The sequence below is a fragment of the Neovison vison genome, chromosome 9 (assembly GCF_020171115.1).
Source record: "Neovison vison isolate M4711 chromosome 9, ASM_NN_V1, whole genome shotgun sequence".
NCBI classification, from domain to species: Eukaryota; Metazoa; Chordata; class Mammalia; order Carnivora; family Mustelidae; genus Neogale; species Neogale vison.
Window position 1 is genome coordinate 60,699,310 of NC_058099.1, and position 27,554 is coordinate 60,726,863.

A 27,554-nucleotide genomic window follows, 5' to 3' on the forward strand; every position below is an offset into this window, starting at 1 on the left:
AACTCTTCTGAAACACAAAGAACAGAGAGGGTTCCAAACCCCATCATGGTAACAGAGATGAGTTCATCAGATGAGATGGTTGTCACCTTGAGGGGCTCACAGAATGTTTCTCTCCCAGGAATCACAAACTTAAATGCCTTTACAGCAGGCAGATAATATAAATGAGTGAGGTCAGCTGAGTGGACCATATATGGCTTCTTCAGACTATATTTCATTTCTCAGTTTTGATAGAAACATAGGAACAATAAATATCTCAGGATCCTCTTAACTCTTAGAAGAAAAGCAATATTGAAAGCATGGTAATAAAGAGCCACAGGTACTCAGCTACAGTGTCCAGAGGATTGGGAGGGATGGGGACTTTGGCATCCAAAGAGTTCCTAATACAGCTGCAGTGAATGGCTACACCCAACTCCCATCAATTTTAGTGAAGGCACAGTCTGTGTAAAAGGAGTAGAATAAACAAGAACAGTTGAAAACAGAGAGGGAGAAAAACCATAGGGGACTCTTTTTTTTTTCCAATTTATTTATTTTCAGAAAAACATTACTCATTATTTTTTCACCACACCCAGTGCTCCATGCAAGCCATGCCCTCTATAATACCCACCACCTGGTACCCCAACCTCCCACCCCCACCACCACTTCAAACCCCTCAGATTGTTTTTCAGAGTCCATAGTCTCTCATGGTTCACCTCCCCTTCCAATTTACCCAAATTCCCTTCTCCTCTCTAATGCCCTCTTAACCGTAGGAAACAAACTGAGGGTTACTGGAGGGGAGGTGGGTGGGAGGAAGAAGTAACTGGGTGATGGGTATAAAGAGTGCACTTGAAGTAATGAGCCCTGGGTTTTCGATGCAACTGATGAATCACTAAATTCTACCTCTGAAATTAATAATACAGTGTATGTTAATATAAAAACATAAATAAAATAAAAAAAGAGGAGAGAGAAAATTAAAGAAAAGTTAAGCAGGAACAGGGAAACATTCTATTAAATTTGAATCTAACCTAATAGGAAGGGAAGACTTGTCCTACTATTCTTTATAGAATAGAAACAAAGAACGTAATGCATTATTATATTGAGATTTTGATGAAAGAAAGTGGGATTTGGAATTAGCTGAATCTGATAATAAATCTCAGCAACCAAATTATTGAACCTTAATCTAAGTCTCAATGTTTTCACTTTTTAAATGGGAGGTAATATCTGATTTGTATGGTTGTTTTGAGGGTTTAATGTGAAAATGCATATGAATGCAGTAAGCACATGTCCTGACACACAGCAGGTACTTAATGAATAACAGTTTTTCTTTGTTTCTTTCCTTGAACTTCTTAGAGTTGGATCATAAAACACTCCCATATTAGCTTCTTTATATCTATGGTGCTCTACAAAGACTTTAGGAAACTGGTTGCTTTATCTCAACCATTTATGGCATTTATAAAGCTGAGCTAACTCAGGCAGTGCTTCCTAAAATGTGTACAGTCTAAGATTTCTCCCAAGTATTTGAATACAGTCAGCATTAGAAGATGTTTAGTGATTTTTAAAATTTTTTTTCTTTTTTCTCTCTTTTTAAATTTAAATCCAATTAGCCAACATATGGTACCTCATTAGTTTTTTACATAGTGTTCAATGATTCATTAGCTGTTTAGAACACAACATCAGGGCCCTTCCTTAAGGCCCATCATCCAGTTACCTCATCTCCTCATAACCTTCCTTTCCACAGCTCTGTTTGTTTCCCTGACTCAAGAGTCTCTCATGGTTTGTCTCCTTCTCTAATTTCTTCCCATTCAGTTTTCCCTCCCTTCCCCTGTGGTCTTACATGTAAGGGAAATCATATGGTAATTGTCTTTATCTGATTGACTCATTTCACTTAGCATAATACCCTCCAGTTCCATCTGTGTGGATATAAATGGCAAGTATTTATTCTTTCTGATGGCTGAGTAATATTCCATTGTATGTATGAACTACATTTTCTTTATACATTCATCTGTTGAAGGACATTTCAGCTTCTTCCACAGTTTGGCTATTGTGAACATTGCTGCTATGAACATGGGAATGCATGTGCCCCTTCTTTTCACTGCATCTGTATCTTTGGGGTAAATACCCAGTAGTGCAATTGTTGGGTTGTAGGATAGCTCTATTTTTAGCTTCTTGAGGAATCTCCAAACTGTTTTCCAGAATGGCTATACCAACTTGCATTCCCACCAACAGTGTAAAAGGGTTCCCCTTTCTCCATATCCTGGCCAATATTTGTCATTCCCTGTCTTGTTAATTTTAGTCATTCTAACTGGTATAATGTGGTATCTCATTGTGGTTTGGATTTGTATTTCCCTAATGGCAAGTGACGTGGAGCATTTTTTTTTTTATGTGTCTGTAAGCCATTTGTATGTTTTCTCTGGAGAAGTGTCTGTCCATGTCTTCTGTCCATTTCTGGACTGGATTATTTGTTTTTTGGGTGTTGAGTTTGATAAGTTCTTTATAGATCTTGGATACCAGCCCTTTATCTGTTGTGTCATTTGCAAATATCTTCCCCCCTTCCTCAGGTTGCCTTTTAGTTTTGTTGACTGTTTTTTTTTTGCTGCAAAGCAGCTTTTTATCTTGATGAAGTCCCAGTAGTTCATTTTTGTTTTTGTTTCCCTTGCCTTTAGACACCTGTCTTGCAGGAAGTTGCTGTGACTGAGGTCAAAGAAGTTACGGCCTAATTGGTAATATAATTTTAGAACAATAAGAATTTATGACTTATGTTCCTCTTGATATAATCTGGAATTTATCTGGTCTTTCTCACTTGGCCATCTCACACATAAACACACACACACACACACACACACACACCCCTCAGAAAATACATGACATTATTAATTATTACCAGGTCTCTAGGATTTAATTTGCCTTTGTATTTCTCTTTATGGTATTTTAGACTTTTGTTCTCTTTATCCCCAAATAAATAGAAGTGGTAAAAGAAAGACTGTGTTCTCATAAAGAGGAAGTAAATTCCCAGTTTGCTGATCCGGGAAAACCAAGAATACCAATAGCAATGCCCATTTGATCAATTTATTCACAAGCACTAACTGAGGGATTACCATGGGTCAGAAACAATGTTTGATTCATTCATTATCCATGAGGAAATGGACATATAAGGCACTATGCAAACAAGCAATTTCAGACAGCTTCTTCAGGAATCAACACATATCTGATGACTGTAAACATGCTGCCTGATAATTTTCATGAAGGTACCATGATCACACCTTGATAATTATGCTCTTCATGTCTGCTCTATATGATGTATACTCGCTAGAATTAGAAACTAAAAAGGAAACAAAAGAAATATGGTATTAGGGGATGCCTGGGTGGATCAGTTAGTTAAACAGCTGTTTTTGGCTCAGGTCACAACCCCAGGGTCCTAGGATCCAGTTCAGCATTGGGCTCCTTGCTCAGCAGAGAACTTGCCTTTCCCTCTTCTTGCTTTGACTGCCACTCCCACTGTTTGTGCTCTTTCTCTCTGACAAATAAATAAATAAAATATTTTTAAAAAGAAATAATGGCATTAGATACAGACTCATTGTGTAATATTGTATCCAATCCTTCTCATCTTCACTAGGCTGATAGACTTCTTCCCTCTAGAATTATATTGGAATATGTCCAATATAATTGTTATTCATCTATCATTTACATCTTTCTTCTATTTTTCTTCTCTCTTTCCACTTAACTTAAATCAATATCCTTTCATACTGTGACTGAGATCCCTAGCTCTTCGCCAAAATGACTTCCTATTCTTCCCGGCAAAATAACTAAACTACACATCCCAACCTCCACTGAGGCTGAGTATGACCATGTAACTGAAGTCTAGGTCTCACCTGTACAATATCTACATCTGGCTCCTTAAAACCCTTCCACATACACCACCATTTTACATCCACAGTTCTAATATATGCCATGCGAATCCTCAGTGATGCTTAGAATGGTCTTAGAAGCCACATATTGAAAATTTAGAGCCATCATTATGCCTGGGTCACTGAATTTTTTCATGAGGAAGAGATGCCCTACCAATACAAACATATTTCCTGGACAAGAAATAGAATTGTTGTTGTTTAAGCCGCCAAAGTTGGCAATTCACTTGTTCCTACAGCCTAACAAGCCAACTTAATATATATTATTATTTAAGTGTCTCCATTCCTTTAGCACAATTGTTGAAAATCAGTTGGTCATCTAAGTGTGAATCTATTTTTAGACTCTATACTATTCCCTTGATCTATATGTGAATTCTTACACAATGCCATAGCACTTTGATTACTGTAGTTTTATAATAAGTTTTAAAATCTATTTGTGTAAGTCCTGCAATTTTTTTCTTCTTAAAAAAAATGTTAGGGGCTCCTGGGTGGCTCAGTGGGTTAAAGCCTCTGCCTTCGGCTCAGGTTCCTGGGATCGAGCCCTGCGTCAGGCACTCTGCTCAGCAGGGGGCCTGCTTCCCCCTCTCTCTCTGCTTGCCTCTCTGCCTACTTATGATGTCTCTCTCTCTCTCTGTCAAATAAGTAACATCTTTTTTTTTCCAATTTATTTATTTTCAGAAAAACATTACTCATTATTTTTTCACCACACCCAGTGCTCCATGCAAGCCGTGCCCTCTATAATACCCACCACCTGGTACCCCAACCTCCCACCCCCCCGCCACTTCAAACCCCTCAGATTGTTTTTCAGAGTCCATAGTCTCTTATGGTTCACCTCCCCTTCCAATTTATCCAAAAGCACATACCCTCCCCAATGTCCATAACCCTACCCCCCTTCTCCCAACCCCCTCCCCCCAGCAACCCACAGTTTGTTTCATGAGATTAAGAGTCACTTATGGTTTGTCTCCCTCCCTATCCCATCTTGTTTCATGGATTCTTCTCCTACCCACTTAAGCCCCCATGTTGCAACACCACTTCCTCATATCAGGGAGATCATATGATAGTTGTCTTTCTCGCTTAACTTATTTCGCTAAGCATGATACTCTCTAGTTCCATCAACAGATGAATGGATAAAGAAGATGTGGTATATATACACAATGGAATACTATGCAGCCATCAAAAGAAACGAAATCTTGCCATTTGCGACAACATGGATGGAACTAGAAGTAAAAATCTTTAAAAAAAAAAGTTAAACCATCTTAGTCCTTTGTCTTTGCATATAAATTAAAATATTTTATTTATTTATTAGAGAGAGAGAGAGAGAGAGCACAAGCAGAGGGAAGTGCAGGCAGAGGGAGAATCAGGCTTCTTAAGACTTGATCCCAGGACCCTGGATCAATACCTGAGCCAAAGGCAGATTTTTTTTTTTTTTTTGGCATGGATTGGCAGATGTTTAACTGACTGAGCCACCCAGGCATCCTTGCATATAAATTTTAAAATAAGTTTGCCAATTTCTTTTTTTAGCCTGTTGAGATTGCACTGGGTATCTAGGTCAATTTTGGAAAATTGCTATATTGAATTATTGGGTACTTAAATTCACAAAAAAATGTGGGGGAACCCATAAATATATATATATATACATCATGTGCATTCTTTTCTGGATCTTCTAGAAGAAATCAACCTTATATACATACATATCTCCTCTTTAATTCCCTCCTGCAGTCTTCTCTAGTTCTCAATATGAAGGTTTTGCACATCACTTATTAAGTCTGCACCCAAGTATTTTTATTTGGTTGTGACCTTTTTATTTTATTTCTTTTTCTAATTGACTTTTATATTGATCATGAATCCTGCAAATATGCTATTGATTTCAATATAACTTTTTTGTTTATTCTCTATCATATATAGATAGATAGATATAGATAGATAGATAGAGAGAGAGAGAGATAAAGGTATGTAGCACTATAATACACTACATGCATGGAATACACTTAAACCCAGTGTAAGAGCTGCAGAGATAGGAACCTACTTGTGCAGTTTCTATCTTCCCTCCTCCAAGTTAGTATAACTGCCTCCGATCTTTCCTTACTACCTTCTCAGTTCCTATTTATTTATTTATTTATCTTTGGCTGAACTTCTTAGTCTATTTCATGCATGTGGGGCTCAGGGATCAGAGATATGGGTAGATAGAGTTTAAGGATGTCTTCACTGGTTCCTTCCCTTATATTTCCTTACTCTTTCCAGCATTCTGTTTCCATTTTGTTTTTCTCGTTTTTCTAATCAAAATAAAGAGTCATATTGATATGAATACACTAATCATAGGAAATCTTAACACGCCTCTTTCAGAATTAGACAGATCATCGAAGCAGAAAATCAATAAAGAAACAAGAGCATTGAATGACACATTGGACCAGATGGACCTCATAGATATATACAGAACATTCCACCCTAAAACAACAGAATACTCATTCTTCTCAAGTGCACACGGAACCTTCTCCAGAATAGACCACATACTGGGTCACAAATCAGGACTCAACCGATACCAAAAAACTGAGATTATTCCCTGCATATTCTCAGATCACAATGCTTTGAAACTGGAGCTCAATTACAAGGAAAAGTTCCGAAGGAACTCAAACACCTGGAAGCTAAAGACCACCTTGCTTAAGAATGCTTGGATCAACCAGGAGATCAAAGAAGAACTGAAACAATCCATGGAAACCAATGAGAATGAAGACACTTCCGTCCAAAACCTATGGGATACAGCAAAGGTGGTCCTAAGGGAAAAATACATAGCCATCCAAGCCTCGCTCAAAAAAATTGAAAAATCCAAAACACACCAGCTGTCTCTACACCTTAAAGAACTGGAGAATCAACAACAAATCAAACCAACTCCACACATAGGAAGGGAAATCATCAAGATTAGAGCTGAGATCAATGAGGTAGAAACCAGAGATACAGTAGAACGTATCAATGAAACTAGAAGCTGGTTTTTTGAAAGAATCAATAAGATCGATAAGCCACTGGCTACACTAATCCAAAAGAAAAGAGAGAAAGCCCTAATTCATAAAATTACGAATGAAAAGGGAGAGATCACAACTAACACCAAGGAAGTAGAAACAATCATCAGAAGTTATTACGAACAGTTATATGCTAATAAGCTTAGCAACCTAGATGAAATGGATGCATTCCTGGAAAAATATAAACTACCAAAATTGAACCAGGAAGAAATCGACAACCTGAATAGACCGATAACTAATAACGAGATTGAATCAGTGATCAAAAAACTCCCAAAAAACAAGAGCCCAGGACCTGACGGATTCCCTGGGGAATTCTACCAAACCTTCAAAGAAGAAATAACACCTATTCTCCTGAAGCTGTTTCAAAAAATCGTTTTTCAAGCTGGGAAGATGGCAGACTTTCCCTCTTGTATGCCACTCTCTGCACTGTAAGGGTTAGACCCAGTTTAAAAGTAAACGAGATGAGAGGAGAAGGGAATTTGGGTAAATTGGAAGGGGAGGTGAACCATGAGAGACTATGGACTCTGAAAAACAATCTGAGGGGTTTGAAGTGGCTGGGGGGTGGGAGGTTGGGGTACCAGGTGGTGGGTATTATAGAGGGCACGGCTTGTATGGAGCACTGGGTGTGGTGAAAAAATAATGAATAATGTTTTTCTGAAAATAAATTAATTGGAAAAAAAAAAGTAAACGAGATGGGAATGACATGTGTAGTTCTCATCACCCTTCCTCCAAGGGTACACTTCCCCGTAGAGTGCCTGCATCTGTTCATTCTCCAGGACCGTCAAGGATGTGATTTTTGTATTGTGACCAAGTCATATAGTTGTTGCATGGAGCATTCATCTCATAAAGGTTTAGTTTATCATACCCAAAAGAGGAAAATAGTCAAATGTCTTAAAGCAAGGAATTTTTGCAGCTAAGGTGACTTTAGAGGTCATCCAAGTGAATAAACTTAATAAACTTAGACTCAGAGTGATTAATTGATGTTACCACAGGCACATAACTACTTAGTGATGAAAACCATTAAATAAATATATGGCCTGGTCCTATCTTAGTGAATGATGTGCCAAAAATAGCACTGTATCCTGTTCGGTTAAAAGGGGTTGAACAGTAGAGCAGGCCACTGGACAATTATCCTCATGAGGAACTAATGAATCCCCCTGAAAAGGTATTCTTAAGATACCTTAAGATACCTTATCTCAGGTATCCTAAGAGAAAGAGAGCTAAGACGAGTAGGTCTGGTCCAGTGTGTTGGTGTGATTACCCAAAGTCACGTTCCTTCCAGACTCCTAAGACTCATATCTGAGTCCCGTGACAGTTTGGGCTGTTAATACAAACAGAAAGAGTTTGGAACAGAAACCACATAGCTTTGTTAGTCTTCTAAAACAAGGTATCAAATTGGCAAGTGATTAGGACATTTTCTTTATTTTTTATTAACATATTATTTGTTTGTCTGTGATTCACAGTCTTACACAATTCACAGCACTTACCATAGCACATACCCTCTCCAATGTCCATCACCCAGCCACCTTATCAGTCGCAACCCCCTCCCATCCAGCAATCTTCAGTTAGTTTCCTGAGATTAAGAGTCTCTTATGGTTTTTCTCCCTCTCTGGTTTCATCTTGTTTCATTTATCCTCCCCTTCCCCTATAATCCTTTGTTTTGTTTCACAAATTCCTCATGTTATTGAGATTATATGAGAATGATCCTTCTCTGATTGACTTATTTTGCTTAGCATCTATGCTCTTTCCATAGTTTGGCTATTGTGGACATGTAGCAGAGTTCCACTTCAAGCAACAGTGTGTGCAGGAACAGAGGTTGTTAGAAGAAAGGGCAGTGGTATCTCTAGGATAAGGCAGTATCAAGTGGAGACAATCTGGAACAAGGAAAGGAGGAATGTCACTGGAGAAATTTGGTTTTGAGCACATTGACGAGGACCCTTAGAAGTAAGAGTTTCTCCAAATCAAACCCCTCAGATTGTTTTTCAGAGTCCATAGTCTCTCATGGTTTGAAGTGGCGGGGAGGTGGGAGGTTGGGGTACCAGGTGGTGGGTATTATAGAGGGCACAGCTTGCATGGAGCACTGGGTGTGGTGAAAAAATAATGAATACTGTTTTTCTGAAAATAAATAAATTGGAAAAAAAAAAGAAGTAAGAGTTTCTCAGGGACCTCAAAGCCAAGACGGTGATATAAGATGCATGAAACATAAATGTTTATTATCAGTGTGACCCAATTTCAAGTTTCTTGCTGATATGGCCTAAGTAAGCATAGGTTACAAATATATATATTAGTCAATTGACCAAATACAGTTGTCAATTGGGGGGATTAGGATGAACAGACAGAAAAGATGCAAGGGATACTTTTAAGCAAAGGAAATATTATATATAAAGACATGATGGTAAGAATAGGCAAATATAATTAGAAGCAGTGTCTTTTGGTGACAAAAGTTTCCCATACAACATTATCCACACCTTTAGGCCATATCAAAAATGACTAGCATTCATTCCAATACATAAGTATCCTGCTACTCAGATATCTTTATTGGTATAAACATAAAGTTCATATGCATGGAAAATACGAAATTCATCAAAGAAAGGCTAGAGACACATTCTTTAATATTTCAAAATGTAGGTGGAAATGTTTTATTTGTAGCAATATGAACACTATTCATGTAGGTCAGTAATGGAGTTCATCACTGAAGCAGGGAGACCACTATGGGAATCAAGGGAATTTAAGCCTGCATAGTGGACACAGTGAAAGCTGCTTAATGGAAGAGCCTTGAATATGAGGCTATAGCATTCAAATTCCATTCAGTAGGCAGTAGGGAGATTTCTGCTGTTTCCTGAGCAGGGGGACAGTGTGATAAGTATGCTGCTGGGAAGAGATAACATTAGTTCAGTGTGCAATGTGAAGGAAGGAAAGAGGATCCCTGAAGCTTTTTTGGTGACTCATAAAAGAGATAGGACCAGGACTGGGATGGTGGCAGTAGGAGTGAGTACAGAAAGCATAAATGTTGAGACCTGGGGATGGGATACTATCATGATTAGTATCATAGCTTCTGAAAAGCAAGCCTGCACACCATCCATTTTTGTATCCCAGGAATCAGCACAGTACTGGTGCATAGGGCAAGTGGCAACCAAGATGATTTCTAGAACATTTCTGTGTTTCTTATAATCATTTTCCCCTTTCCTCATGAAGATGCTTTGCTTTTCATATGGTGCTTGTTTGTGAGCACAGAGGCCAGAAAATAATTGGGGGATGTGCAGTCTCTGCCATGTGTTTGTCTAATGCTCTTAAAAGGGAACACATTTCAAAGATCCCTACATCCTTTTTTTCTGCCATACTTTTAGTTTCTGTCTCTCTGGTGCTTCCACCAGAGTTTTGTCATCCATGCATTTGGTTCTGCCTTGGAATTTTCATAGCAAGTCAGTTCTATCAACACCCTTACCTCCTGTTAAATGAATATCTAAGATGTTATTTTCTGGCAGCTTATCTGATGGTGCTGAGATCAAGGCACTGTGATTTTCAGCAATAGGAGGTTTGATTCCAATATGACATACAGTAGGGCTCCAGCATCATCAGAATCTCCCTGGTGGCACACTGCCAGCCAAGCTGGCCTCATCCGACTTTCTCTCAGCTTGCTGCTTACACACCCTCAGTAGCCTTAACATCAGGAAAATTCACACACAAACACACACACGCACACACACACACACACAGAAGAATGGGCTAGGAGGATAAAATAATCACTTAGAATCCATGAACTGAGATAATAGAGTAATGATTATGGATTGAGTCATTTGTTTTTGCTATCAGTGGACCGTTATTGTTTTTTAAAATTTTTTAAATTTTATATTTTTTAAATTTTTATTTATTTTTTTAATTTATTTTCAGTGTTCCAGAATTCCTTGTTTATGCACCATACCCAGTGCTCCATGCATACATTCCCTCATAATACCCATCACCAGGTTCACCCAACTCCCCACTCCTCTCCCCTCCAAAACCCTCAGTTTGCTTCTCAAAGTCCACAGTCTCTCATGGTCAAATCATGAGCAACTGTGGACCACTGTTTTTGAAGTGCTCACCTAACTACAGCCAAAAATCTCCCTCTGATGAGATGGGGATATGGCTTCATGGCTAACCTTAGCACTGGCATCAGTTTGCCAGCACCTGCACTACCATCACCACTGTCATCATTGCAGCTGTTTTTTGTTTTTTGTTTCTTGTTTTTCTGCATGCACAGAGGTAACCTCTCTTGTGTAAAAGACTGTGTTTCAGTACAGCATCATTAGGGCGTCTCTCTATTAAATATGAACCCCCAGGTAGGTCAGTGAAGGCGCTATCACTGATTCAGGAAACCACTATAAGTATGAAAAAATAATGAGTCTAGATGTGCAGAAGGTGCTCTATGGAGAAAGGTCTCAAATACTGAGCCCTACATATAGAGAAGAAGGCTGACTATCCAACTAAAGATAATATAACAGAGAAATATGGTACTAGAGATGATCATCAGTTTACTTCTGCTCACCTTCCCTGATCTACTCATACATCAAAATGGGAGGTCCTGTATATCAAGTGATCCCGAACCACATCACAGCTAATGGACCTAACCAATGACAGTCTTTCTACCAGAAATCAGAATGGGAACACAGAGACTAAGACAAGGAGACATGAGCTGAAAAGTAGTCTACCCAAAGAGACTACTTTGAATTGGCCCTGAAGAGGCCATGGGAAAACAAGAGAAAAGGAGAAACCCAGACTGCAGGGAGAGCATGAAGCAGATATGCAAAGAATGACAAGGATTAAAAAAAAAAAGTCACACAGCTCCAAAATGAAAGCCAAAGGTCTTGCAGCCTTTGCAGTTCTCCCAAGGACTAACAATACTTTCTACAATTGGGTTCTATTGGAAACTGTGGGGATAAATGTATTCTTACCTGAACTTCTTCACATGGGATTCTTTCCTTATTAATAAAACTTCATTAACTAAAGGAGAAACTTTGAAATTTATTGGTGTACCATATGAAAGAAGGGAAGACCATGAGAAATTAGTCTTCCTTCCGGTATTACAAACTCCTGAAAGAAAAGAACCATATGTAATTAGCTATTATATTCCCCTAAATGCTTAACATAATGCACAGTATGTGCTTGGTAAACGTTTGTGTTTGAAATCAGTTGTTTCGGGGCGCCTGGGTGGCTCAGTGGGTTAAGCCGCTGCCTTCAGCTCAGGTCATGATCTCAGAGTCCTGGGATCGAGTCCCGCATCGGGCTCTCTGCTCAGCAGGGAGCCTGCTTCCCCCTTCTCTCTGCCTGCTCGTGATTTCTCTCTCTGTCTAATAAAAAAAAAAAAAAAAAAAAAAAAAAGGAATCAGTTGTTTTTAAGCCACTGAGATGAGTATGTGTATGAATGAATACCAATCCACTTTGTTAAGTTGTTTATTTCCAAGTTGAAGAAACTGAAGGTTTTGAAGTCTGGTGAAAACAAAAATATACAAAGATGAAGACAAACAAAGATATATCCCATCAGAGTAAGGGAAGGTCCGAACCTTTCTTTTTTTTTTTTTAAGATTTTTATTTATTTATTTATTTATTTATTTAGAGAGAGAGAGACAGAGTGAGAGAGAGCATGAGAGGGGAGGTCAGAGGGTGAAGCAGACTCCCATGGAGCTGGGAGCCCAATGTGGGACTTGATCCCAGGACTCTGGGACCATGACCTGAGCCGAAGGCAGTTGCTTAACCAACTGAGCCACCCAGGTGCCCCCGAACCTTTCTTTTTTGAATCAACACAGCATTTCACATGTTGCTGAGCATAGGGCAGCACTCGGGAAATAAGTTTGTGGTCTGTGATTAACTTTAATGAAACAAGATGGGATAGGGAGGGAGACAAACCATAAGTGACTCTTAATCTCACCAAACAAACTGTGGGTTGCTGAGGGGAGGGGGGTTGGAAGAAGGGGGGTAGGGTTATGGACATTGGGGAGGGTATGTGCTTTTGGGTAAATTGGAAGGGGAGATGAACCATGAGAGACTATGGACTCTGAAAAACAATCTGAGGGGTTTGAAGTGGCGGGTGGGTGGGAGGTTGGGGTACCAGGTGGTGGGTATTATAGAGGGCACAGCTTGCATGGAGCACTGGGTGTGGTGAAAAAATAATGAATACTGTTTTTCTGAAAATAAATAAATTGGGAAAAAAAATAATAAAATAAAATGCACACCAATGGTCCCAATTGATCTCACTTTAGAATGAAATGTTTCCTGAAACAGATCTAGAAATGGACCATTGCTCACTATCCCTCTACCTCATCTAAGCCACCACCACGCTTTCCCTCCTAATACCCCAATGGCTTCCCTCTGCACTCATTCCAGTTCCTGTTCAATATCATGCTTTCTAGAAAACCTTCCTTGCCCACACAACAAAAAGTGTCACCCCATTTTTCTCCTTCTACTCTATTTTTCTACACTGTGCTTATCACCCTCTGATACTACATGTATCTAATAGTTTATTTGTTAGTTGTTTTCTCCAGTAGGATATATCTTTCATATAAGAGGATATCTCTCTGGTTTGTTCACTATTATAACCTCAGAACTCAAGATAATGATTAGCACATTATGGATGCCCAATAAATATGCTGAATGAATGAACAAATTTCCTCTAAAGAACCAAAAGGTCCTTGAGGAAAAACTGTATTGATACAGTACTTTCTCCATAGCAGGTGCTCGGTAAGTGCTTATCATTACATAATTTTTAGGCATTATCATACTCTTCTTAGACTTGTGAATTCAACAGTCTGAGACCTTGCCACAGACATGTTTAAGAACACTGGGTAACTTGAAATGGATTTTGAGATCTGTATGAAAAACAAAGCTTGGAGGGAGACAAACCATAAGTGACTCTTAATCTCACAAAACAAACTGAGGGGTGCTGGGGGGAGGGGGGTTGGGAGAGGGGGCTGGGGTTATGGACATTGGGGAGGGTATGTGCTTTGGTGAGTGCTGTGAAGTGTGTAAACCTGGCGATTCACAGACCTGTACCCCTGGGGATAAAAATATATTATATGTTTAGTTTATAAAAAATTTAAAAAATATTAAAAAAAAAAGAAAAACAAAGCTTGAGAATAACAGATCATGTCAATCTCCTGGAAACATTAACAGAAAGATATTACATAATGGTGACTGAGGATGACTCAAAGAACATGCTCCTCTTTTTCACCACCAGATCCGGGTTTATATCCTTCTTTTCTAAAGCAGGACATGTGTGGGTCTCTCCGCCAACCACAGTCACTTAAGCATAATAATCTGATCCTTCATCCTTGACATGTGTTCTCCCCAGGGCTTTAATGGCTCATAAGTCATTTCACTACCACCCCAGCTCACTCATCTGGGAGGTAGGAATTTTATCACTCATGAACCAGGAAAAGAAGTAATACTACTTCAACTCCCAAGGCAGAGGTTCTCGCCTACGCTGCACATGAAAGTCCTTCGAGAAGCTTTTACAAGTCTCAGTTGCCAGGCTGCCCTGAGCCCAATGAAATCAGAACCCCTGTAGGTGTGGCCCAGGCATCAGTATTTTTAAAGTTCTCCTGGGAATTCCAATGAGAAGTCAGGGCTGAAAACACTGGAAAGGCACTGTCTTTTGGGGAAGGGGGGTGGAATCTCCAGGATTCAGCATAATATAGGGCTATTCCATCCAAGTTCATACAGTCTGATGAGGAAATAGATAGAGATTAACTTTCCTGAATGACTAGGTGACTATTTCTCTTTCAGATTCCAGCAGAGACAACAGTTTTCCCTTTCATTTCATAGATTTTTATTTTCCCACCAAATATGACTGTAGACTACATGATATGGCCACAAATGTTATATACACATGTGAGCACAGAACCCTACATGTAATCTCTGCTTTCTTATCTCTATCCCTACCTTTACCTACCTTTCCCCTCCTTCTCAGGAACAGCATTTCTACCTCTTTCTCCACAGACATCTATATCTATATCCAGAACAATATTATTGGGTTGGCTGGAGACAACAATGAGAAATTCATGAAATTTCTCTGTAGGGTCTTAGAGAAAATACTGTGGGGACTTTGCCCCATAACTCTAACCCCATCTCTAAGTTCACCTGCATCTGGAACCAGCAGCTCTCCTCCTATATATATGTCATTCTATTTCTATTTCGGTAGGTGTTTTTGTTTTGTTTTGTTTTGTTTTGTTTTGTTCCCCCTCCCCAGTATCACAGGAGTTCACCCAACCTCCATATAGGGAAGGTTAGAAGTGTCAGGGATTCAATGACCCGAAGGCCATCTCAACCAATAAGAGATGGATCAACCCCAGCTTCCCTATTCTTTTTTTTTTCCCCCAATTTATTTATTTTCAGAAAAACAGTATTCATTATTTTTTCACCACACCCAGTGCTCCATGCAAGCTGTGCCCTCTATAATACCCACCACCTGGTACCCCAACCTCCCACCCCCCCCCGCCACTTCAAACCCCTCAGACTGTTTTTCAGAGTCCATAGTCTCTCATGGTTCACCTCCCCTTCCAATTTACCCAAATTCCCTACTACTCTCTAACGCCCCTTGTCTTCCATGCTATTGGTTATGCTCCACAAATGAGTGAAACCATATGATAATTGACTCTCTCTGCTTGACTGATTTCACTCAGCATACTCTCTTCCAGTCCCGTCCATGTTGCTACAAAAGTTGGATATTCGTCCTTTCTGATGGAGGCATAATACTCCATAGTGTATATGGACCACATCTTCCTTATCCATTCATCCGTTGAAGGGCATCTTGGTTCTTTCCATAGTTTGGCGACTGTGGCCATTGCTGCTATAAACATTGGGGTACAGATGGCCCTTCTTTTCACGACATCTGTATCTTTGGGGTAAATACCCAGGAGTGCAATTGCAGGGTCGTAGGGAAGCTCTATTTTTAATTTCTTGAGGAATCTCCACACTGTTCTCCAAAGAGGCTGCACCAACTTGCATTCCCACCAACAGTGGAAGAGGGTTCCCCTTTCTCCACATCCTCTCCAACACATGTTGTTTCCTGTTTTGTTAATTTTAATTCTGAAGTACATTCAACATAGGCTCTCAGAAGTCCCCAAGAGGACTACAACTGCCCACAGCAATTAATGCATCCTGTTTATCTCCTGTACCTTCCCTGTGTAACCATTCCCATTCTCTGTCTTGTACTTCCCAGAATAATTTGTCAAATAAACTACCTACACCCAATTTCTTATTTTATGGTCTGCATTTTCAAAGAACCCTAAATAAAACAAGTTTCGGACTCTGTTGTCCTGTCTTTCTCTACTTCCTCCTATCAAATTTCACTTCCCAGAGGGTCAAGAATTATAGCAGATTAAAGAAGAAAAATATGCACTATAAGAAAGAAAAGTGAGATTTCCAGGCTCTCTTTTCATTTATCAGCAGTACTGGATTGGAGAAGGTGGAGAAAACTAGAAAATCAAAATGTCTTTAGGTTGGAAAGGCTCAGAACCAGATTCCATGCATGAGCAGCCCCAGGAAGCCACTGGAATCTCCTATGGTTGGAGAATGATATGGATTCCATACTCACTCATTATAGACACATTCCATTGTATCTTTCTCTGAGTCAACAGGAATGGCAGTAAAAGTTTAAGTGCTTGCTGTTCTTTGTGGCAAAGACTATTTCTTAGGCTAACAAAGGATAATAGGAAAGTTTCTGGCCCTCTTAGTGAGGAGACTGAAGTTCCACTGAGAGCAAATTGAAGTTTGCTGGGAGCCTCAGTTAAACAGAAGCTTAAAGTTCTGTCTGACACACCAATTCCAGAACATGAGATATAAGCTCCAGCTGAATCTAAGTCCTGACACAATTATAGTCAATTGTGTAGAAGTTCACAGGTTTATTTAAAATTTTATCTAAAACACTACACATTCAAACACAAATGCTTGACATTTAGTATTTTAAATATCTAGCACATCATATTATTCCTAAATGTCAACATAGCAATAATCTTTATAATCACATCCTGGTTCTAAAATAATTTTGGAAAATTTAGTTGGTACTGATGAAAATGTGGAGAAATAGAGATTTTCCTACTTTGATAGGAGTATATGTGTATTGGTGCAATTTCTGGAGAGCAATTCAGCAATAGCTATAGAAAATGAATGTGCATTAGTTCTTGGGATGGGAAAAGCAATGATATAAAAGTTAAATGGAAGCAAGATACTGAAGAGGAAAGAATGTGGATCTGGGTTAAACTTATGACCTCATTGTGTGACACTGAATACATCACTTTAATCTCCTGATCTTCACTTTCCTCACCTCTAAACCAGGAAACACAATTCCTACGTTCTTTACCTGTTGTGAAAGTTAGAAAAAGTGTACAAAAAGTACTACTCTAGAGTCTGTCACTTTAGCAGAACAAGTTAGAGATGAGGGAATTTTTGTCTTTAAGGAACAACAACAAAAAATGTAGTGTAACAAAGGCTGGGTAGAACCTAAGAAAATAACTCAAAAGTTATTACGGTTGTTGAAGGGACTTAAACTGTCATGGGGAAAGATTTGAGCAGGAGGACTAAGACCTTACATTTATTTGTGAGAGCTTTATAGATATTTTTTATTTTCTGAAATAAAATAATAAAAAGAAACCACCAAACAGATATAATATTCATGATAGCCCATACATCTTAAATTAATATATATTTTTTAATTTCTTAAATCTTGCTCACCAGAAACTTTTCAGTATCCCTCCTTAATTTCAATAAAAATGTTTTGGTTATTGTTGCTGTTACTTTATCTAATCCATCATCCAAACATCTAATGTCTTTCTGAGGTTGGAAGTGTCAGGGATTCAATGACCCCACGGGCAATCTCAACCAATAAGAGATGGATCAACTCCAGCTTCCCTATTCTCAATTCTGAAGCATTCACTTCAGAAATGTTCCTTTTCTACAGTATGGATTTCAACAGAATTCTTTTTTTTATGCACTGTTTTTATTTTTTTTTAATCAGGGATACTGCATGCAGCATGATATTCAATAATTTATAAATTTAGGAATATTTGAGTTCAACAAAATTCTTAAAGAGTAACTTGTGTGTTTCAGGTGTAAGAATTTGAGAAAGCAATATTTAACTATCCTGTCCCTATACCATCATAGGTCCAGGAATTACCCCCAAATTCCATTTCTCAATACTTACACAAATTCTCAATTCTATCCATAATAATTGCATATCACAGAAAAATAGAACAACATTTATCTCTAGTATGGCTTTATCAGCAATTTGCCTACCCCAATCAGATACACACACAGGCACTTAACATTTATCAAACACCTACTACAGGAGTCTGGTAGGCTCTGTACTAGTCAGGGTTCAGACAGGGAGGCAGAAGCATTGTGCTTGCTGTGGGATAAGGACTTGATCAGAAGAATTAGACCTTACACAATTATGAGAGTAGCTGAAAAAGAAAACACTTGGAGGAAGACTTAGGAGAAAAGACACTAACTCATCCTCCTGAAGTACTGGTGCAAGTAGACAAGCCGGGCTTCTGGGGAAATCTGAGAAGCCAGGTACAACCAGCAGCAGAAGTTTGCGAGGTATGGTCTCTGTGTAGCTACTGATCCTGTGGGTCCATAGCCAAGCATCTGGTAGAAATACCCAGATAACAGGCCCAGCAGTTGGAAAGAAGAGCTGGATGTAAAATAAGAGAGAATGAGTACAAGCTGGGCAACTCTGTGCATGTTTGTCCCCCACTCTGAATCTTGCAGAAGCTCCTGTTTTGGCCAACTATAACCTTAAACCATTCAGGAAAGGAGATTCTTGGAAGTGTTGTACCCACCTAGATGAGCCAATCCAAAAAAGTTCAGACCTTGTCACTTTCTCACCCATATATAACTTTTTAACTGTAAATGATTTCCAAATCAGGGTAACAGCAAAATGATGCTTCTACCTAAAATGATGCAACTATCCTTAATATAATTAACAATACATAGCATTACCCCCCTTGGGTATACACCAAGTACCCTCTTTGTCCAATTGTAAATATTGTTCATTCTTCTGAGTCACAATCCTTTGATATCTATGCCTTAAGCAGTATTAATATGTTTTATGTTGAGGCGTATGAGAATGGGAAAAAGAAAAATGAAAGAAAAGAAATAGTATTTTATATATATATATACACACATACTTACAATGAAGTAAGGAAGAAATAACTACTAGGGTCTTTATTTCTGTAAATTGTCAGGCTATCATAATGGATTTATAACTACCCACTTCCATTGCCCATCTATCCTCTCTTTATGCTCAGCAAAAGCCTTGAATGGTCATGATTCTTTGCCTTATGGCAAGGATGGACCAAAACATTTGTTCCTTCAAGGTCTGTTTCATTAGGAGACATTCCTCTATTGAGTTGTTACTGTATTTCATTAATATAAACGTAAAACATGGAGGAACATTGAGGCATCCAAAGAACTTCTTGCTTTCCAAACATGCTTCTCCCTGCCCACATTGTGTTGAAGCAGCCCAATTTCTCCTTGATAATCATGATCTACAACACCTCTAATGCAATGACCTTCTTCTTTGCCTGCTAGTTCACTAGAAGGAGGTAACAAATGACCAGGTAATAGTCTCAACTTCTAGTTTAGTGTGCCTTTGTACATCCCCTGTAAAAACAGGCTTCCTGTCTTCAGTAAGAATTCTAGATCAACAGAGCTCAAAGTTGTGGAAACAAATTTTGCCAGTGGATTATTAAGGGTAACAGGAAGAACTATTTCCATTTGTCACAGATTCATAGCATACATTTATCCTAAAGAATTACACTAGTCCTGAAAAATAGTGCTAAACACATGGCACTATAACTGAGTTCTCAAAAGGACAGTCTACCATTCTCTCAGATCAATTACTTCAGGGTGATAATGATCACAGACTAGTGAATTTGGTATTTAATAATTTCCATGATGGGAAGTAATACTGTATGGAAAACTTTAATACTGAATAAGGCATTTTGGAAATCTTTGAGTGGTAATTTTGACAGAACCACAAACAGATAAGATAAATTCATATCCAGGATTTATGTCTATTCTACTGAAGGCAAAATGTTATTCCTTCCATGATGTAAGTGATCCAATGTAGTCAATCTTCCACCAACAGGTTGGTGATGTCCCTTGAGAGTACTGATATGTTGTGGCCTCAGAGTTGGTCTCTGCTGCTCATAGATTGGGCACTTCGCAGTCTCTGAAGCCAAATTGCTCTTTGTGAGCACAAGTCTATATTGCTGAGCCCACGCATTTTCTCCATTTCTGCCATCATTGTCACCTTCATCATGAGTCTACTAGGCAGGAGGAGGGATGGCTGTAGAAAGACGCTGACTAATATCCTAACATGAGTCATCATGTCCACCTGGTTATTAAGATTCACCTCTGCTAAGATTACTCATTGGTAAATAATCACATGGGACACAAATATTTTTATCCTCATGACCCTTTTGAAGAGTTCTATCCACATATTACCTCTGAGTTACTGGACATAATTTTTCCTTTGTGTTCCTTCCAGGTCTCTGACTACATACTCAAACCATCAGCTACTACCCATGAATCAGCACATCCATATATTTGGCCATTTCTCCTAGACAAAATGAACAACCAGATGCACTGTTTTAGAACTGAAAGAGGGACCAGATGCAGTAACTTCTCCCTCTCCTTGAAAGGGATATTGTTGAGAGACAAATCTGTACAGCCTTGGGGGCTCATCTCCTTCCGCTTTTGGAAGCTTAGCAGAGAGCTGGCTTAACTCCATTGAGCCAGCCTGCAGAGATAATGCCTTTGGCTTATTTTAGCATTCCATTTAGCAGGCAAGGTTGTTCACTGAGCCCTCCATATGTAGACCTTCATCTCTTTTATGTATCTTTACTAGCATTTCCTGAATACTGTCATACTTCTTTTTACTACAAGTAATCAGGAACTCTCTACCTCTTCTTAGGCTAACTTACGTAATGGGGTGAGTAAGCATGAGTTCTTTTTTTCACATTTAGCTTTCTGGCTAAAGAGAGATTGTGCTGGACTTCACAGAATAATGAAAATTCAGGGGACTGAATGTATTCTACAACTTCTCTGATTTTTTTCTCATAATAAACCCTAAATTATATCTACACTCTATGGTACTATGCTGAATACTCTTGACCCCTTTCATAGCAGACAACTCAATATGCTACAAACCACTGGGTGGCTAAAAGCTTGGTCAAATTAACATGTTCCTGCATTTTTGTGGGAAATAATTCTTACATTCTGGCACATATATGTCTAGGAGAGTGTCTGCTTCCTACTTAACAAATCCCAAACAACATGATGTCATCAACATCGTGAACCAACAAGACAAGATGTCCTTTAGAATGGAGAGGCAGGAATGTTCCTGAGAAAAAGGTTATGATAAAGGAATAAATAGATAAAATGGTTCTATAATAGAGAAGTGTATTGCTAGTTACCAGCTGAAACCAAACTGCTTCTGGTGATCTTTAATAATAGGTATTTACTAGGTTACTAGCTGAATAGTAAATTCCAAAGGGGTGTGTTGGTTAGATCGAGTAAAGAAACCATATCTGCAAGAAGTTAAAGATGGATTCCCCACCATCTGATTAAGTTTGTGGTAATCCACTCTCATTTTCCAAGATCTGCCTGCCATCTGCATGCTCCAAAAAGACAAATCGGACTGGGATGTAATAGCAATCACCACCCTTGCATCTTCCTGGTCCTTGATGGTAAGGAAAACAAAAACAAAAACAAAAAACTCTTCAATCCCACCAGTAATACAGTACTGATTATGAGTTGCTGATTTAGTAGAAAGAAGTTCTAGACAAGTTTCCATTTTGCCTTTCCTATCATAAAAGACTTCACTCCATACATCAGGGAACCAATATGGGGATTCTATCAGCTGCTTACTTGTTTATTTCAACTATACTTTACATGACCTGGAAAATAACTATTGTTTGACATAGACTACCAGTGTCCCATTTGTCAATGACAACAGGATAACTGATGCCTTTAAATCTAGTCATATCAGAGTTCTATTGCTATATGAATGGTGTATTCTTCTGGAACCACTTCTAGTGGTACCAATATTTGATTCGGTGTTCAATTAGTAGTGATATAGGATAAAAGATTTATTATAAGAATTGGACTTTATATAACTGTTGGAGGAGCTGGAGTAGTAAAAATCTGGCAGAAGGAATGGAGGATTTGAAGAAGTGACTAATTAGTCTTCTCATAAAACTTACACAGGTGAAAAAGATGGAGCTTTCAGGGAAATCTGATAAACTAGGTTTCTTCAGTCACTGAAGTAGAACTCCAAATAGGAAATTCTTTGTGAGGAAGATAGAAGCTGCTGCACCTGTGTAGCTACTAATTCGGTGCAACTATAGCCAAGCATCTAGTAGTGTGCCTGGGATCACTGAGGGTCAACAGAACAAGAAAACAAGAGGAAGAATGGACTCAGAATGAAAGAAAAATACAAGCTAGAATTTTCCAGGCAGTTTCATATTTTTCCATTACCATATCTGGCCCTGAAGTTATTCAGAGAAAAATGACAGCTTCAGTTCCACTTCTCAAATTCTTTTTTTTTTAACTTTTTTAAAAAATTTATTTATTTTCAGCATAACAGTATCATTATTTTTTCACCACACCCAGTGCTCCATGCAATCCATGCCCTCTATAATACCCACCACCTGGTACCACGACCTCCCACCCCCCACCACTTCAAACTCCTCAGATTGTTTTTCAGAGCCCATAGTCTCTCATGATTCACCTCCCCTTCCAGTTTACCCCAACCCCCTTCTCTCTAACTCCCCATGTCCTCCATGCTTTTTTTTATGCTCCACAAATAAGTGAAACCATATAATAATTGACTCTCTCTGCTTGACTTATTTCGCTCAGCATAATCTCTTCCAGTCCCATCCATGCTGCTACAAAAGTTGGGTATTTGTCCTTTCTGTACATTGACTTTGTATCCTGCCACATTGCTGAATTGCTGTATGAGTTCTAGTAGTTTGGGGGTAGAGTCTTTTGGGTTTTCCATTATAAAGAATCATGTCATCTGCAAAGAGAGAGAGTTTGACTTCTTCATTACCAATTTGGATACCTTTTATTTCCCTTTGTTGTCTGATTGCTGTTGCTAGGACTTCTTCTAACAAGAGTGGTGAGAGTGGGCATCCTTGTCGTGTTCCTGATCTCAACAGGAAGGACGCAAGCTTTTTCCCATTGAGGATGATATTTGCTGTGGGTCTTTCACAGATAGATTTTATGAAGTTCAGGAATGTTCCCTCTATCCCTATACTTTGAAGTGTTTTAATCAGGAACAGATGCTGGATTTTGTCAAATGCTTTTTCTGCATCAACTGAGAGGACCATGTGGTTCTTCTCTCTTCTCTTATTAATTTGTTCTATCACATTGATTGAATTCTATGCAAGTTCCTCTTTTGAGCAACTCTAATCTGGAACCATGGAGAAAAGGGGGTCTGTGAGTTGTAATTCCCAGCTTAACCAAGTTGACAATAGAACAATGCAACATAATAACATTGATTCAGGATACGAAAGAGAAGGGGGAGCCAGCAGAAAAGGCTGAGAGAGAACAGTCGGTGAGAAGATGCGAAAATGAAGAGGATGTAATTTATTAGGCACCATATACACAAAAAGTTCCATAAAAAAGGAGTCATCAGTAAGGAAAAGTGTAGATGAAAACTCAGAAAATGAATTCCAAGAACTGGTCACAGGATTAGAGGACATGAGAATCTTTGTGAATCTTCAGGAGAGTGGAGTGTTAGTGGTAGTGGTGGTACAAGGAGTTTCACTACAAAAAGTTGTAGAGTAATGGAATAGTAATATATACAAATATGAAATCATTATGTTGCACACATAAAATTAATATAGTGTTATATGTCAATCATATACAAAGACAAAATACGTACATACATACATACTAAAATGCTTAAAAAATTAAAGATTATCAGGATATTTTAACTTTTTCCCATAACTCCACATTGTTTTTCTCCATCTGTCTTAAATGACTTTAAATCATTTCCTATATTCAAGTTATTTTTACCTTTACATTGTATATCTTTTAAGACTTAATAGTAACATTTGATTTATGATTGTTCATAACAATTGCCATAATATAAAAAATGGAGTAGTAGCTAAGGATTTGCTTTAGATCAAGGAAGTTTATTTTTTTACTTATTTATTTATTTAAATGCAAACTCCTATGGTATTTTTATTTTTGGATGCTGATTAAATAGAGAGGCAATAATTAATAATTAAGGAAGGGATGAGAAATAATTGAAGGAGCATAGGCAAAGGAAAATGGAATGCAGTACATATGTAAAGGGGTTTGCCTTATTAGGCATATGGGCAGTCGATCTACTTTACACCAGGAAGGAAAGCTGAGCACAAATGCAGGTCAATTGGCAGATTTGCTGTTTGGGGGAAGAAGAGGCCATTCCTTTGTCGTTGCTTCTACTTTCTCAGTGAAATAAAAGTCAGGGTCATTAGGTGAAAATGACAAGGGAAGAAGAAATAAGAAGTTTCAGGAAAGATGAGAAATGATGAAATGGCTGTATAAATATAAATTGACTAAGGGAATCATATTCTCGTGCTTGGTAGAGTCTCTTGTTAGATTTGTGGGCACAAATTTAAATTGAGACCAGTCACGTTGTTTTTGTGTTTTTCTGCAGCCATGCTTCCTATTGAAGTACAGAGGGCATCTTCCTAGTCTTAAAATAATTTGGCTTTATTTTTTCCAAGAATGCAATGTTACTTCCACTAAATTCAATCTCAGTGGGGATTTATGAACAAGTACAGATGTACCTTACATAGTTATTGAACCAGGAATGGAAGGTCAGGACTCCACGTTACTCTTTCCATCTTTCTCTCTCTCCCAACTAGATTTTTTCTTTCTTTTTTCACACTTGGTAGAAAATGGTTGCCCCAGCCCAGGCAGCTTAACCTCCCAGTGGCAAAGTCTAGTGGTGGGTAACTGCAGGCTCGATGTACCATTCCAGATTGCTAAGGGGAAAGAAATCAGATTACCTTAGCTTGGTTCAGCCCTTGGGAGAGAAACCTCTGAGGAGGAAAAATTCACAAAGAAGGAAATTCACTGACCCAATTCCTAAAATCCTCAAGAAGAGTAGTTTGATATGGTTCTGGCAATTTATGGGCAACCCAAAACCTTTAGTACTGCAGAAGTGGAATATTGAAGTAAACTTATATTTCCTAGAACTTCTTGTAATTATGGAATTGAGTTTTAGGGATAGAAGTGATTATGGAATAGTTATTTTTGCTTTCCAATGAGTCCCAGTAGACTTCTAATCTTGCATCAGTACAGCTAAAAGTTAAGGAATAGCTGTCATCTAAAACGAAATGAAAGTAGGCAGAAGATGGGGCTACTTTCAAGAAGAAGTTGCTTTATTTAAGCAAAAGTTATGAGTCAAGCTTTTAAGGTCAGAACAGGTTAACATACTTTGTTAATACTGAAGACTGCCTTTTGCCATATACCTTTCAAATGAATATTTGTTTTGAGTTTATCTTTTTAGTTAAAATAAATAAGTTTTGCTTTGTGTAGGAAGTCATATGGGACAGTAGAAAAATGAGGATAGAATTAAGAAATTTGGTCTGTCTAGTCCTGGCTTGGCACTATCACCTGTCTGGCATTTATTAAGTTGTCTGAGCCTTCTGAAATACCATATCTTCAAGGGTCCCTCCAGTTTCAAATCCTGTGATCTGAGAAATTCCCTGAGAGAATGGTCCTGGGAACATAGTAACCTCAGTAAGATACAAGGACTTTTGGTAGTGTTCATACTTAATTTGCAGTACTGTTGCATCCAGCAACATCCAACAAGTAAAACAACCCAGAAGCCTGTTTGAAGCACACAGTGCTTATGCTGTGATTTCTGAATAAATAACAAAATTAAATGGTGAAAGCCTCTGTATTTGATTTAGATTAATAGCAGTGGGACAACATTTTATATTTAAGATGTGAAATCATCTTAGAAATACAAAGAATTTTTATCTGTTTGGTCTTTTGTTGTTTCTTAATGAAATATTATGAGTTTTAGCAATACAAGACAATTAAATATAATTTTTAAAAAGTACAAGACTTTTCTCCCAGTACCATGAAAGCAAGGATGTATTTTTAGCAGGCATAATGCTGATTTAGCAAGTAACTACACTGATTTTCTAAAGCATATAAGAACAAATGGGAGAGATATGTAAGGGTCTTCAAAAATGTGGGATGAGGATGGTTATTTGAATCCCAATGCACTAAAAGAAATATCTTCTTACACTACCATTCAAAAATGCAGATGTACAAGTATACCATGTTAGTTTTTTAAATTAAAAAAAAAGTAGTTTCTCAAGATACACAAGAAAATAAGACCACATGTGTTCTGAAAAGACTTAATTTATCCTCTTGGCTACAACTACATCCAAAACTATGTCTGCCCAGCATCTCTGCTATTATTGAAGACAACCAAGATAAAACAGCTCCACAGCTAGCCTCAAGAATATAACTTCAAGTTAGAAAATACTCATTCACCAGCCCTTTCTCTGTATTAAGTTAAAGCTGGTAAAACTATTAGGTATCAGAGTTCTCATGGAAAGTTCCCTGAAACATGTAAAGTGCTATTTGAAAGTAATGTGAGCATTATTTAGACATATGTGGCCAGTAAACCTCATTTTGGTTCAAGTCAGAGGGAATCAGACAGGCAAGGTGGGAGAGACAGAAAGGACCTAACCCAGGACTGATAATGACTGTCTCCAAAGGCATATTCCTTGGAAAGCAGCCAAGGTCCTGAGAAGCAAGAAACTGGAGAGTCTTCCAAGAACACTCCATCACAGTGGTAACTCAGGAATGTGTTGAAACATTGGATGGATGCCCCAATCTGCTCTAGGATCAGGAGAAAGTGAAGCATTAATATTAATAATAATATAAACATTTGTTAGAATGACTTGAATGAGCTGAAAGATGATTTTTGAATATAGGCAGGCCACGTGACAATCTGAACTGCATGTGTAAATAAAGCCACAAAGCATTTTAGCTTTGCAATGCTGAATCCATAACGACAGACTAAGGAATCATTTTTCTGTATGATAGTCCAACCATATATTGGGCCGCCGCCATATATGTGAAGATGATTACCAATCACTGCCAAGTAGAGGAAGTCCTTTTATAATGATGGACTAAAGGTACTAAAGAACTTTAAGATATTGAAAGTGGTTTCAATAAACATTGAACTCTGGACAGGAAGGCTATTGTAATAATTATAATGATAAAACTGCTGTAAATTTATACCAGTTGGCTGACTTCACACCTTCTCTAATGAAAGAACCAGTTTTCACATACATGAAGGGGTGAACACCTAACTTTGTGACTGACTTAAATTTCAGGGATGGGGAAAAGTATTCAAAGGCATTCTAGTCATAGGATAGTTGGATAGGAAAGGAGGAATGGAGGTATCTTTTTCCTATTTTAGAGGATTCGGGGGTTTGTTTTGCTTTGTTTTGTTTTGGCAAGGCCCTCTTTCTGTCCATGAGAGACAAATATTCCACTCTAGCCTGCAGTCTCTTCATGACTTAATGGATTCTCTATCTCACTGAGGAGTAAGTCATGAGCCCAGCAGGGTCTATGATTATATGTTGAGAAAAGTAGC